The sequence below is a fragment of the Ictalurus furcatus genome, chromosome 21, assembly GCF_023375685.1.
Source record: "Ictalurus furcatus strain D&B chromosome 21, Billie_1.0, whole genome shotgun sequence".
NCBI classification, from domain to species: Eukaryota; Metazoa; Chordata; class Actinopteri; order Siluriformes; family Ictaluridae; genus Ictalurus; species Ictalurus furcatus.
The window spans coordinates 9241015-9256460 of NC_071275.1; the positions used below are offsets into that span (position 1 = coordinate 9241015).

The window sequence follows — 15446 nt, forward strand, 5'->3', positions numbered from 1 at the left end:
CTCTGTGAATGAGCGATGAGGCAGAGATGAACCACAGGACAGGAAGGGTAAATCAAAACCACACACACACCGTGTAACCCGTAAGCCCTTTCACTTTGCCGGCGGGAAATCCGCGACGTGATTATGAGGGGCGATAAATTAACCTTTCACTTAGTACTTTCATCGGCTTACAAAGCTTGTCTTATTTCATCGATTGAACTCATTTCTAAAAGGAGGTATTTCTAAAAGGTCAGCAACAGAACGAGAGAATTTCACTTGCTTAAAATAAATACAAACGTCTGGACACTGGCTTAAAAATCTTGCCATTGTTTCGTAGTGATCTCACACTGAGAAATATTCGCAGATTGGAAAATTTGCAGATTCCATAGATAGCCTTAGGTTAAACTAAATACATTTCAAAATAATTTAGATTTGCAGCAGTGAAACACCTAATATAATATTACTTGTGAAAATTATTAACATGTGAATAAAATATATCCGTTCATGTGTATTTTACGACTAGAAACAAATAAGCAAATTATGACATCATAAGCATGTTAATCCCCCCCCAATATTCCCATGCAACATGCTGTCAAATATTTCTATAACTATACAGATACATGACAAATTAACTGAAAAAAAATGCAGCTCTGTTACATCGCAACGTTCTTCTGATTGCTCAGATAATGAAACATTTCTATTCGGTTGGGCGTGGCTTCTTCCAGATTGACTCCGCCCCCATCCACTAGAGGGATCATTGTTGAATGATTTGATGAGGGTGTACATGATGTAAATCATATGCTATGGCCTTCACACTCACCACATCTCAACCCAGATGAGCATGTTCTGGATTTTGGAGCAATTTTAGACCACCATCATCACAACAGCAGTTGTGAGGGAATGTCTTTTGGAAGAATAGTGTTCATTGCTCCTAGACAGTTCCCGAGACTTGCAGAATGGATGACAAGGTGTGCAATGAAGCTGTTCTGGCAGCTCATAGTGGTTTAAAACACCTTTCTAAAACACTTTATAATAGTTTTTCCTTTAATTGGTCAGCCATTAGTGTTAAATAGAACACTGACTCATATACAAACCAATACATCAATGAAACTGTTACATCAAACAACCAGATTGAGAATCCTTTCATTCTGACTTACATACACTGGCATTTCACTATGAAATTTGGATATTAATAAATAATTAGTATAAAGCTAAAAAACATATGTTTATTTATTTATTTATTTATTTATTTAGTCCGGACATATTGTGTCTCTTAACAGATTCCCAATTCACGTCAAAGCCTTCTGGATGATTGTCATTTTTCATTTGTATTTTTTTTTACGTGCCAGGAAGATTTTCATCTGTTCTTAAGACGAGCCAAGTCACCGCTAATTAGTATTTTATCCTTGTTCATTTGCAACATGTCATAAAAAATCCATTCAACTGAATAGGGGTATGTTTCCGTCCTCTCGTGTGTATTACTGTGTGTATTTTCAAGCCCAGTCTGCATATCTGAAAGATGTAATCTACTACAAGATATAAAAAGAAATAATAATCGATAAAGATGCTGCTACTCATCTGAAAATCATGGTGCGAGAGGGTTAGCTGTTTATGTTACATTCTACCACAGCGATGTTAAATTCTCGTATTTGATCGGTTATGTTTTTAACCAAGCTCTTGATGAAGGTTCTACATCAGCAGGCCCTGACAGTAGTTCAGGCTGTAAGGTTTATTTGAATGAGCTCATTTGAATATGTTATTGTTTCTATACAAACAGCTCTTGAGGAAATGTGCAGTTGGCATTTTTTGGAAGGAGTCTCCAGTGTATGTAAGTTTTCTGCCATGGGAAAGTCTTCAGGACAGAGTTAAAGCATGTTTAATGTTTAAAGCTGTGATAACAGGATTTAAGCAGTTTTGTGGACATTACATGACATTAATGAAACTCTAAAAGGATATAAAAAAAAAAGATGCGACATTTTTTAATAATATCAAATTTTGCGCTGGGAAATTGCTGTGGTATAAGAGGAATAAAACTACTTTAAGACATTTATTTGTAAATAGTTGACTCTGGCATAGTAACAGTAACTCTGCCCTCCATCATTGATTAATGTCCTATAACAGTGCAAACCATCATATTTTAATTCATTCCTCAAAAATGTGGCTCATCAAAGGATAGGCGAGTCTGTATGATTCGTATCTAGCAAGAGGTTGCATGCATGCACAAGATAGGTGTCGTTTGGTGCGAGAAATTGGCTTCAAATTAGGAGAAGTAAGTAAGGAAGGTGTGCCATTATATACTTTTTTTTTTAAGCAATCAGTCAATGACTCACTTCATAACCGTTTCAGTACAGTGAAATCCAGCAAGTTTTAACAAGAGGCTAAGAGGAGGAACAAGAACAGCTTTCTTAAAAATAACAAATAAAAAAAGATGGGGGGGAAAGCTAACAGAGTTTCAGAAACTCTAAAGAACAAAAGTCCATCATTTCCCACTGCGATTTAAGAAAAAATGGAGAGAGCAGGCAGCAACCTATAAACTAGAGGGCGTTGTTTCGGTTTTTCTTTTAGTTTGTTATCTCACATGGTAGCATCCCTAGACAAAAGCTGAAGTAGACAGAGCAGTCTTATAAACAATATCCAAAGCACAAGCTACTTCACGGGACACCACAAAATTACTCTGATCATTAAAACGAGTTAGACTCTTATACAGTTTTGAAATCCAGAGAGCATTGGTGGAAATGTTAAAAACATACACCCTGGTGGTACTGTAGTGTTCCAACACACATACAAAAACACATAATATTGTGATTACTAAGAAAAAAATTGACAGTTTTTTTTAGGAAATCTACTAAAAATTGCAATAACTTACATAATATTTAAAAAATTTAATAAAATAAATGCATTTTACTCAAAAAAATAACAGAGAGACTTTGCCATTTAGCAATTTCTCCTATCTTCTTGCACTCACTTTGCACTTTTCTGGTTTGTTGGTTAAAAAAAAAAAAAAGCTGCATTTTTGATATAATTGTACGAGAAAGAAAAAGGAGAGGCTGGTGAGCTGCTGTAACATACAGTATGGCATAACAGGAACTTGTTTCATAGTCATTCCACACCATTAAATGTAACTATAAATGGATATAAGTACAAAAAATTGTTGTAAAAACATAATAATAAAAGACAGAAAATGCTAAGATGTAATTGGGACTTAATTGTTTTGCCATGGTAACAGTAACTCTGCTTCATGTAAGGCTGCCTCTGATTATTTTCCTACAACTCCATGCCCTAAAGTCTTTTACGCCTTACTTACACCCTCTAGAAAAACCTTATGCTTTTTGTAGCATCTTGTCAGGGTTATATAATGCTTGCTAGCTTGATGCTGCCCCAAAGTCACTCAAGTAGGTGTTTATATTTACCTTTTTAGAGTAAAAATAAAAAATAAAAACAATAAGACAGAAATAGGTCATTGTAGCATTACTTATCGATTAATATGCTCTACATATTCAGAAAGGAAAAAGAAATGCATTTACTCGTTCTGAATCTTAACTAAACTCATTAATATCTTACCTTAAGCCATTTTAAATTTAGTGCCAGCTGGACGCCAACCCAGCCAAATTTCCCGGAGCATTAAAAAAAACAAATTTCCTCCTTTTCTTGACCACAGAAAGAATGTTTCTACATCACCTAAAACTTAATAAACCATCTTGGTAATATTTCAAGTGAATCAAGGTTAATACTACAAGCATAGAAAAAAAATCAAACAAAGGCATCCTAGTGGATCCAGACTAACTAGACATTTCTGATGACTCAGACTGCATCATGAGATGCTACCTATCGGATTCTGGGTGTGAGGGCTTGGTGGTCAAGGCTATGGGTTACTGATCAGAAATTCGGGGGTTCAAGCCCTAGCATTGCCAAGCTGCCACTGTTGGGCCCTTGAGCAAGGCCCTTAACCCTCTTTGCTCCAGGGGTGCTGTATCATGGCTGACCCTGCGCTCTGACCCAAACTTCCTAACGTGCTGGGGTATGTGAAGAAAAGAATTTCACTGTGCTCTAATGTATATGTGATTAATAAAGACTCATTATCTTTATCATTACAGCTGCCAGTGGTGTCTCTCCACATGGAACAGCATCTGATTGGCAGTAAGGGCCTTGCTAAACACGCTTCCCGTTCCACAGAGCATTCTGAGAAATCACATGCAAGCTTGAACTGATATAAATAAGATATGAACCACAGCACAGGATCATTCGAAGGTGAACGGGCAATTATTTTATTATTTTTGCTGAAATAAAAATAGTAGCAGTTTGAGGGATAGTCTAAGTGTAGTGGTCAGTGTAGCTTACAAATGTAGCTTTCATGTAGACAGCCTGGGGCCAATTTGTAAAAGATTTTCAGAGAGGACAGTAAGCTTAAACCACAGAGGGGTTGGCTTTATATTTCAATGCAGCTAGCATGGTTCTGCTCTGGAATTTATTTCCCCCCTCTACAGTACTGTACATTATAACTACATTCACCATTTGTTTAACTGCACAGATCTTTAATTTCTTAACTCATCAGACTATAAGGAGTGAATCTAAATTCCTAACAAACCTAAACTTTAACAGATGTGACGGTGAGAATGAGAAACAAAATATGGATGCCAAGCATAGAAGCTAGCTATGAGGCTAAGAATCTATCTAGCTAGCACATAGCTGTTAAGTCGGTTATACAGACAACAGAAAGGAAAAATGTCAGTAGAAACAAGACAAACTTTCTGAAAATATTAACACCTTTGCTGTTATATTGTGGAAAAAAAGACACTATGTAACTAAAATTAAAGTCACTACACTAGCATCAACCAAACTAGCTAGCACATAGCTGTGAAATCTATACAGATAACAGAAAAAGCAGAATGATTGGAAACAAGACAAACTTCTTGGAAATATTAACATTTCCCCCAGATTTGTTAGGACATTATGAAGAAAATACACATTGTAAATAAAACAACATCCAATAACACTTAGCATCAACCAAACTAGCTAGCACATAGTTGTTTAGTCTGTTATACGCACAACAGACAGAAAGAATGACAGTAGAAACAAGACAAGCATCTTGGGAATATTAACTTTTTCCTCGGATTTGCTCTTATATTGTGGAAAAACGACACTTTGACTAAAATTATACTGTAACTACACTAGCATCAACCACTGTAGCTAGCACATAGCTGTTTACTCTGTTATACGGACAACAGAAAGGCACAATGACAGTATAAACAAGACAAATCTTCTGGAAATATTAACATTTTCCTCAGATTTGGTATTAAATTGTGAAAAAAGACACTATATGACTAATATTGCACTGTAATTACACTTAGCGTCAACCAAACTAGCTGGTAAGTCTGTCATACAGATATAGAAAATCAAAATGACAGTGGAAAACTTTTTGGGAATATTAACATTTTCCTCAGATTTGTTGTTATGAAGAAAATACATTGTCTGACTAAAATTATACTATAATTACAATCTTTAGCCAAAGGTGTGTGGTGTTAAACAGCCACCATGTTAAAAAAAGAATTGCTGTCAACATCATATCATAAGTCAAGCCATTCATGTGGAAGCTTTTCATAAACATGGAGAAAGCATGACCGTATCTGAAAGCACAAATGTATTTGTAATAGTAGTCCTATGATTAATTGCAGTTTTTATCAGACAACTGTAATCCGGTGTGCGCATATCAGAGAATGAGAATCAGAGAACGTACAGCAGAAATAGACAAATGGACAACCTAAATTGGACCAACAACTGAATATATATATATATATATATATATATATATATATATATATATATATATATATATATACACACACACACGCACACAGTATATATTCCAGAAAGTCTAAGGCTGTTTCTTGCTGGGTAAACAAACCCAGTTAATGTTCTGTCATTGAAGCAATCAATGACCTTCTGGTCTCGGTACAAGATGTATTTCAAGAAAAGATTAACGCCGGGTCAGCAGCGACACCATTCTTTGTGACAAGTTTCAACAGGGAAAGAAGGATGGAAGGAAAAGGAGGGAGAGAAAGGCATCATGTTAATTGCAACAGTGCCACAATGGAGCTATGCCTTATGAATGTAATTCGTCCTTCTAAATGGAAATTAGACACATAATTGCTAGTAAGGTCCAAGTGACTGCATATCAATTATAGAAATGAACCTACTTCTACAATCCGTCTTATGTTGTGCACAGCATAACCCAACACCGTCGTCCATTTAAATGTCGTGTTGGTTGGTTCATTCGTCACAATGGAATATTTCCAGCTCTGAAAACCGAGCGCCAGGGCGGACCAGGCCTCCCATTGATTCTGCACTTCCTCTAATTTGAAAGGCTCTGGCATGGAAATAAACTCAAACCCACAATAGTGGCGGAAAAAAAAACAACAACACTTTCAGCCTACTGGATAGAGAAGAGAAAGTTCATGCTGCGGATGCAAATAGTGCTTCACTGACCATAAACTGCAATCATCCCAGTTGCTGTGGAAACCGCCCAGTGGAGATTGTTCACCCTGCCACTCAAAGCTGAGATAAGGCTTATTCAGTATTGCTTTTAGGGCCTAAGTATATAGCGTGTACTGTATGTGAGGCTAATCATATCTAATACCACTGAGATGCAAAATCTGGAAAATCACTGAATCTCATAGAACAATGATCCAGCAAACAAATATAGAGGCGGATCAGGGTTCGTCTTTGTAACATTACATATTTGAATGGGTCATAACATGAGTTTTAATGTTTTCCTTCTGTTTGGGAGTGTAATGTATCTGTTTGTGCATGTATAAGCTCTTCATATTTTCCCGCAAAGGGATTTATTCTATCTAACAGCGATAGATCTAACCAGATCTAACATAACAACTAACAGCTCCAGACCGGCCCGAAACACCTCGTTCGAAGTCCAGATTTACTTCCGTAATTTCTCTACGTGCACTATCAGCATAAACCCACCCTCCTGAGCAGTACAACCCAAATGTTTGCTTGTGCACAGCGCATTTTACGGCAGACAGCTTCCCGAACCTGGGCGAGTACAAGGCAGGCTATACACAAAGGCTACTCCTGAAAAATGGGGCGATTCCCACTTTGCTCAGACAATCTTGTGCTTCTGAATCAGAACCTGTAAGTGTGTTTGATTATTTTATGAAGTATCTTCTATTGACTCTTCAAATGTGGAGTTTTGTGTTGTGGCTCGGTTGTAGACCTCTGCTAACGTGCTAGCTAAAGTTTGCTAAGTTGCCTCCATCTTTGTCATTTCTGACAGAGACATTGATTGTAGCTGATGTTGTGATTGGATCTTGAAACGGTTTATATCAATCGAATCACAAGAATCCAAGCTTTCCAAAGATATATTGCATGAGTACCTATGTACAGCAGATGTGTATAGCATAGTTAGTCCCGCCAGTGGGGTCTGAATTTACATCGTATCTGAAAGGTAAGAGAGTTCAAGGGCGTAACCATGGTATGGACATTGGGGGGGTCCCCCCCACCCCCCAACATCCAAGGTTTGATACCGAAAATTCGCATATTTAGAACATAGTTTTAGGATTACAGTTACCGTTTGAATTCACGTGATTTCTGATTTCTAAGCTCCCACAGCATGGGGAAATTGTGGCATGCTGTGGACGTCCTCTGGGCAGATGTACTGTATTCTCTGCTCCATCACCTACCATGAAACCTACCACACCAAGTAGAGGCGAGCTAAGATGTGTGCAGGCAAACCACACACGCTAACATTTAAACACGCAATCACGACTTTTAAGCAAACTCAGAAAGGATGGCTACCTATGAAACTAAATTCAAAACTATATATGTTGTAAATACAATTTCCCCACGGATGCTTCCAAGCAATGCTGTGCTGCCTGCATTCTGACCAGGTACCATTATTTTCCCAGAAGAGCAATGACTGACTTAGATGATCATTTTAATTTGATAAACTGAATATTCTGTTTGTGTAACTAGTGTCATTTATTATGTTAATGTCATCATGCTGTTTAGCTTGCTATGTAATAAGTGTACAAAGTGTACAACAATATATAGTGGTAACCTGAAACGTTAGCTACTGTATGTAAAGGGTACTGGAGTTTTCTTTTCTTAATTCTAAAGACAAACTGCCATAACTAGTTTTGAATGGATAACTACAAAATGGCCACAACTCAGACGTTAGTTCCATATCTCTCGTTGCCAAGCTAGCACATCTCAGCATTATGCTGAGCCTTATATTTGTAAAATCACTTAGTTGTCCTTAGCACAAATGTAGTGTAAAGGAATGAAATCCTGTGCAAGTTTCCTCACTTTCACTCGCATCTGTAACAGTCTGTCACAACGTGAGGGTTCACAACGAACTCGGCAGGAGGATATGCAAGTGAATGTAACGTCAATGGTCAAAAACTGGAACTGACGTTAGCCTAGCCTACTTCGTGGGTGTGCAAATATCAAAAGTTGATTGATGTTCTTAAGAACAAACCAAGCCATGGTATGATGCCTTCTATACTAAAAGGTTACCTACTGTTTAGGTATCTAGTTACTTACTGTCTGAAAAAAGCTCGTATGCTCTGCTGCACTTTTCTACGCTTGGCTGCTCTCTCCATTTCTTACAGACTGAGCTGCTAAAATATATCAACGAACTTGCGTTGAGTATGGGCACAACCAAGTGTACAATTGAATGGGGGGCACACACCTATTTTCCTTAACAAACAGAAATATATTAAAAAGGAATAGGCATAAATAAATAGAATAGATGAAGAAAAGACAGATCCGTTGGCAGAGTTCATTAAAGGGGGACATATAGAAAATATTTTGTACTGAATTTTGGGGGGGACAGGTTGGTATTTCCTCAACATTGGGGGGGACACGACACCCCAAAGAATGCGTTGTTACACCCATGAGAGAGTTACAAAATAAAAACTTACCACCAGGAAACATTCTGCTCATGTCATGTTTGCTTCTTCTTGATCATCTGCATGATCAATGTAATGTAATGTTTAAAAAAATTGCCTATATTTAAAGAAAGAACAACAGACAGCCTAAAACAAAACCCTGTGAGACAATATATTACACTATTGTTTAGCCAATTTGTTACAGGGAACTTCAGGAATGCTCTAGGACTTTATAGATTTAAAAACATACATGTTTAGGCTAGTTAATTCATTAATGATTGTAAAGGGTTTCATTAACATCGTAAATTCTTTGTTTATCATAAATTCTTTGTTACTGTATATACAGAACACTGCCACTCAAATGTTTGTGAAAACATGTAGTTTCTTGTTTTATTACAGTTTCAGCTGAGACTTGTCTTAGAGTTAATATTAGACAGTGTTCGTATCAACTACAAGAAAAATATGTTGTTTGAGTATTCCCCTTTCTTGAAGTTCAACCAAAAATGGTTGAACGTCAGTCTTTTGACTGGCAGTGTATAACGCATATTGAGATTCAAATGAAATCTGCTTTATAAACCGTTTATTTATATAAGTTTATTACTGTGTAATGCTATACCACCTATAATTGATCTGTAGTTGATCCAGTGGAGGTTATTGTGCACCTGAGTAGGTACACACTGGTTATTTGCCTTGTGGTAAACACACTGGCTTTCAGGACAAAAACAAACAACAAATGATTTCATTGCTCTGTGCTGAGCGTGGTGTCTCACATCGATAAATGTCAGAAGGAAGAAAACCCTGTTTGCTTGTTCAGCTGTTTCTGCACGCTGTCATTACATTTATTAAGCTAACCATAATTAATGTCTGTCATATCTGTTGGAAATGTCATGCTGTAGAGAAAATGAACTCAAAACAAAGTAGAGACGTAGTGTGGGTTTCAGTGAATAAAAGGTATGTTGTCAAAATGACACCATGCTAATTAGCCGTTCCGTCATTAGCCACATTAACGCCGTCGCTCTGGTAATCAACAATGTCGTTTATTTTGCTAGAAAATTTGAGCTGTTGTTTGTTAGAGAATTCATAGCTGTAATGACTTTAGGAATTAATTATCGAGTTCCTCTGAAGCCAGAGAAATGCTGGAGGTTTTACAAACTTAAACAAGAAACAGCAAATGAATGTGGATTCATTGTTAGCAAGTGGCTATGCCACAACAACAAGACTTTGATCGACACAGAGGGAGTAAAATTGCTAACAAGAAACTCTTAGCAAATAGAGAGAAAAACAGAGTTTTATTTTAGCATACACTAGTGGATGAAACTTATTTTTTATTTTAAGAAAACGGTGACGCAAATGTCAGGTGTGATTGCTTGTTAAGCTTTTTCTTTTTTTTTTTTTACCAACCAAAGAAACCACAGCCACGCCCATTTGTTTTCTATTGGCTCACAAAGCAGAGTGTTGATAAAGCTGGTGCAGAGTGAAAGTAACTCCTACCAAAAGGAAATGCACCTCTTTCACTTCCTTTCCCCTTCAGTGAGCTGGCTTTTCGAACAATTTTATTCACCTTTGGTATGACCAACGCTTTAGCCAGAAAAAGCAGATAAGCATAGTTTCATGTGTCTCCCGTATCGCCATAACAACAGGTCAAAAATATGTCTAAGGTATGTCTTAATTGTAGATCTGAATCGTAGATTCTCACCTCGCGTGAGAAATGAATGTAGAGCACTTTAGTGGACATACATGAAAACTATATTCACTTTACAAGATTTCTGCACAATTCTGATTTTAGCGCTCAGATTAGATCTGCTGAGGCTGGATGGATTGCTTTTGCTGTTTTTGCACCATCCATTGCTGGCACTGCACCAAGAGCTGTGTGGGTATGGGAGAAGAACGAGCAATGGTAGAACCACGATGTGGATGGGATTCTATGGGTATTTCTACAGAAGAACAAGTGGGTTTATCAACCAAAATGCGCTCAAGTTTTTCGTCAAAGGAACACACTCGAGGGACGATGATTGCTGCATTAATACACTGAACGAATTTTTTTCTTCAGCATTGTAGCCATGTTCATCTGTTCATCGATGACGATGACGAGACGCACAACGCATAGACACTTATTGGAAATGTATCCAATCTAGTATACAAAAATATCCACATTCTAAAGTGGCTCAGGTCTGATTTGAAAAGATCAGATTTTTGTGTCCACAAAGTCCTGGGGAAAAAAATCAGATCTGTGTCACATTTGTGTCACTCCAACCAGGTAAACTGATCCGGTTTTCCACCTCAGTGAGCAGCCTAGCACTAGTGAATAAATACATAAACACACAAACTGTAGATTTGTTTTGGGGAGAGCTAGTTTGTAGACATAGTGTCTGTAACTGGCACATGGTTGGTCTCCAAGCAGAGATCTTGTCATGGAGAGCAATATGGCACTCTTTAAAATAAAAAAATATATACAAAACAATGAGTTCTTTACACTCAGCCTGTCATTACTTGACAGCCACTTATGAGCCTCTTACGCAAACAGAAAAAAAAAGCTTCTCCACATTGGCATCCGTTTATCCGGAGAGAAAAAAACGGGGAAAAGTGGAGGAAATCGAGTCTGTCATTTACAGCGATGTTATTTCAGTCCCTCTCCCACTTTTCCACTGTGTCCTTGTTGCCTTTCCCATTACTGACCACTTTAGCAGGCAGAAGCGTGCCACATGGGACCTGGTCATGATTCTCTGAGAGAGTCCAGACCTCTGCTGTGAGAAAGAAACACACAGAGGAATGAGGGAAAGAAAGAATGAAAAAATGCATGAGACGGACAGAAAGCGATCCATAGAAACTGTAAGTGAGAAGAAAAGAGGAAAGCGTGCATAACTGAAATCCATTGACCCACAGAGAGAGATATAGACAGAGAGGGAATGAGTGTGTGTGTGTGTGTGTGTAATGGGCGTTGTTCCAGTGCCTCCTCAGGTCTCTCTTCTGTTTGTATAGGACTATTCATGCCCTTATTAGGTTCAGTGTTACAGACAGAAAGTTCAGCGTGCAGACTCGTGGGCAACATAACAGCACAACAGCTGGAATGGTTTACTTTACAGTTTTATTTTAAGAACATTTAAATAGCTTAAAGGTGGCATCAGCAATTTTGAAACGTTCCCAAGAACATGTCATTAACAGCATTAAGATAATCCACATCGAATAATACTTCCCTGAGAAACTCATTAAAAAATCAAAGTGTCTATGAATATACACAATTACGCAAATCTGCATAATCCCCCCCCCCACCCCCCCACCCCCCCACCATGCCCTCATGCCTTCCTAAATATTAGTAAATATTAGCAAACTTAGCCGACTGTCTAGCAAATTGCTGGGCTGTCACATGTTTATGGATTTTTATGGAGTTATATTACCAATGATAAATTTCACAAGGTAAAACTCAGTGCATGTTACCATAACAGACTTTATTTTGTTTAGTACTAACACTAGGTTATCCAGCTAGCTCAAGTATCATGCAGGTTCTGTTTATGTATGCAAGGAGGGAAGTTTTTTTAGTGGCATGACAATCGCAGCTCTTACCTAGCCCCACCCCCAATAAGTTTTATAATAGGAATATAATAAAAGTGACTTTTTACAAATTTGACCCAAACACCAATCCGCATATACATATTTAATATTAGATGGATAAGATAAAGCTTTCATTTTTGTGCCGTCAAACAAAAAGTAAATACTAAACTGCAGGTAGGAACTGAAGTTGTGAGTGGGGAACTGAAGAAATGTAGGACCACATGCATCATAGGATTAGTCTGAGAAATCATTTGAGCCAACTGTTTGGATTGGTCACGACTAATTTGCATAGAATTGAGAAAAGTGTCGCACTATAACTGAAATTGTGGCTCCTTGTCATGTTGTCACCTACTGGGGTTTTGCAGTGTGATTTGAGGAGTATACATCGATTGCATTCGTGACTTTCGAGCATGTTCTTGCGATTTTTTTTTTTTTAGAGTTATACTTTTTTCTGGCGTTATACTTTAATTTGAGTAAATATCTGGAAGCTGCACTAGAACTTACTAAAACTTGTTATTTTCGAGTATTTTATGAATGATTTGTGAATTTCAACCACCTCTAGTTGATGTTCACATAATCATCGTTAATGAAAACGCAGATCTTTTGAACCGAATGAAATAAACAGCAACGGCCACACCCACTAGCGATCGGAATTTCGACTCATTAGTAATTCGGAACATTCGGTTCAATAATAGTCGAGTCTTTCATCTCCAAAATGACAGTTTCTCTAAAGTTTGCGTTTTTTCGATCAGCGAGAAGGCTATTTCGAATAAATGAACATAGCTTCAGTATTGGATATGTGCTATGTTTCCAAACAGCCAGCATCAGATAAATTCCGCATCGATACAATCATTGTGGTTTTAACAGCAATCGGCCTGACTCGTTTCGAACATAATACGGTATATACACTAAACACACGCTGAGGCAAAAGTGTAATGCAGCGTAACCGCCAGAGGCTCCGGCGAGGTTTGAGATTAAAAATGTATGCATTACATCTCAGCAGGGGCTAGTTTACCTCCGAGCCGAGTGTACATTTAGAGTGTTCGCAGTGTGGCGCAGTACAGAGCGACGCACATTAATGAGAGGGCAGAGGCATGTTTTTGAAGAAAGCCTTCGGGTATAACCTGCAGGTGCTCGAATAGGGAAGAACGTCTGGTTTAACAACACGGAAGAGCCACAAAACAACACCACGTGACACTTGACTGAGCAAACGGTTCATGCAGATTATCACCCGTTTCTTTTTTTTCTTCCAGAAAACAGCCCAAAACATGAGACATAAAACTTTTCTATAAGACTACTCACTCGGTAAAATCATTGTAATGGTGTCATGTAAATACCGGAGAAGGACTAGAGTCTACTGTACGATTCCAATCAGCCACTGCACCTCATCTAATCACGTCACATGACTGTCTGCACCTGATTCACGTTTGGAGTTAATGATCACTAGTTACGTTTTGCACTGCACACGTTGTCTTGCATTTGTCTTACGTTGTCTAGTTTCTTAGTTCATGTAATTTCTCTCTGCCCATAGTTCATAGTTCATGTATTTAGTGTATTGTATTAGTACTTGTGTTTTGTTTGATTAAATTCATATCTGCACTCACATCCACTTTTGCCTCCAAAACCTCACAAATGGTTATACGCTAGAAATCCCTAAAGATTGCTTTTAATGGAGTCCTGAGTAAGACACTCTGCCCCAAGTTTTTAATTGCATAAAAGAGTGAGGAAGCGCTGATGGATCACGGGAAGTCATATAATCAATAAATTATACCCAGCAGAGACTTTAAACTGGGTTTACAGCAAAGTTGTAAAATAAAGTATTGTGCAGAATCCACAGAACAACATCAGCATAATGTTTAGTAGCGTCCGTACAATCTATCGTGCGATGCTCATGTAAACAATTACAGATATTAATGTTTATGATAAACCCATATACAGATTAAGCACTCGTCCAGCTACGTGCACTGTGTCTCTAACAAGCCACAGCTGATCCCGGTTTCTATGAAGTTAAAAAGCGTTCGCATTTGCACAGAACAAGTCAGGCCAGTTTGGAAGCACAAGCCCTGAGGGACAGGGAGGAGGCTCAGGTTCACTCAAACACCAAACATTACTCAGACCTCTTACTCAGGCCGATCCCAAACAAGGCCTCCTCGACAAGACAGCTCTGTCAACAGCGCTTGAAAAAGGAAATCAAACCCACTTCGAAACGCTCTTCCAATTATCCCTGGACTAGGAAGTGTGTAGAATGCACTCTGAAGAGATTCTGTGAGAATACAAGTAATAGACTACAAAACAAGCTTTTCTTTGATGCTTTTTCAGCTCTAAGGTTGAATGGATGGTGGGGTAACACCTCGAAAATTTGAGCGATCTGAAGGATTTGAAAGATTCGCTACAACGCATGTCAACGCGTCCAGTCGGAGATGGGTTGTGAATATGTTTTCAGCTCGAGTCATTCTCACAGTCTGGTGCTGCCACTTTCAGTCCCAGATTAATTAACAACTAACGACTTTGCCCTAAAATACACCTAAAAAAAAACCTGTTTACTGTCTGGTATAAACATTAGTACGCAGCAAAGAATACTTGGTGGCGAGGACAGCCATCTCGACCTTGACGGGCGGCGACCACGCAGTAGACCCAAGAAACGATGGACGGACCGAATCAAGGAGGACATGCGACACGTGAATGCCCCCGAAGGCGCCTTTGATCGAGCCAAACGGAGACGGACGTGACGACAAGCAGACCCCGCCGTAGGTGGGAATAACGCTAGAAGAAGAAGAAGAAGATTGTCTGGCATAAATCATGCTGTGTATTAGGGGTGTTACTGTAAACACACAAGCCAATGGTGAAAATGAAAAGAAATTTTTATACTGGATTTTTGTACTGTCTTGTACTGTCAAACATTCTGTGGATATCCACTTCAACAAAATCAAAAGGAAATGATTGAAATATACTGAACTATACAGTGGGGTCCAAAAGTCTGAGACCACTAGTGAACATGAGTTTCTTAGTATTTGATAC

General features: G+C 38.3%; 1 protein-coding gene across 6 annotated transcripts in view; it reads right to left on the minus strand.

Moving 5' to 3' along the window:
* LOC128625369 (band 4.1-like protein 1) overlaps nucleotides 1-15446 on the minus strand; it is a 96406-nt gene that overhangs the window by 66052 nt on the left and 14908 nt on the right. The window lies entirely within an intron of this gene.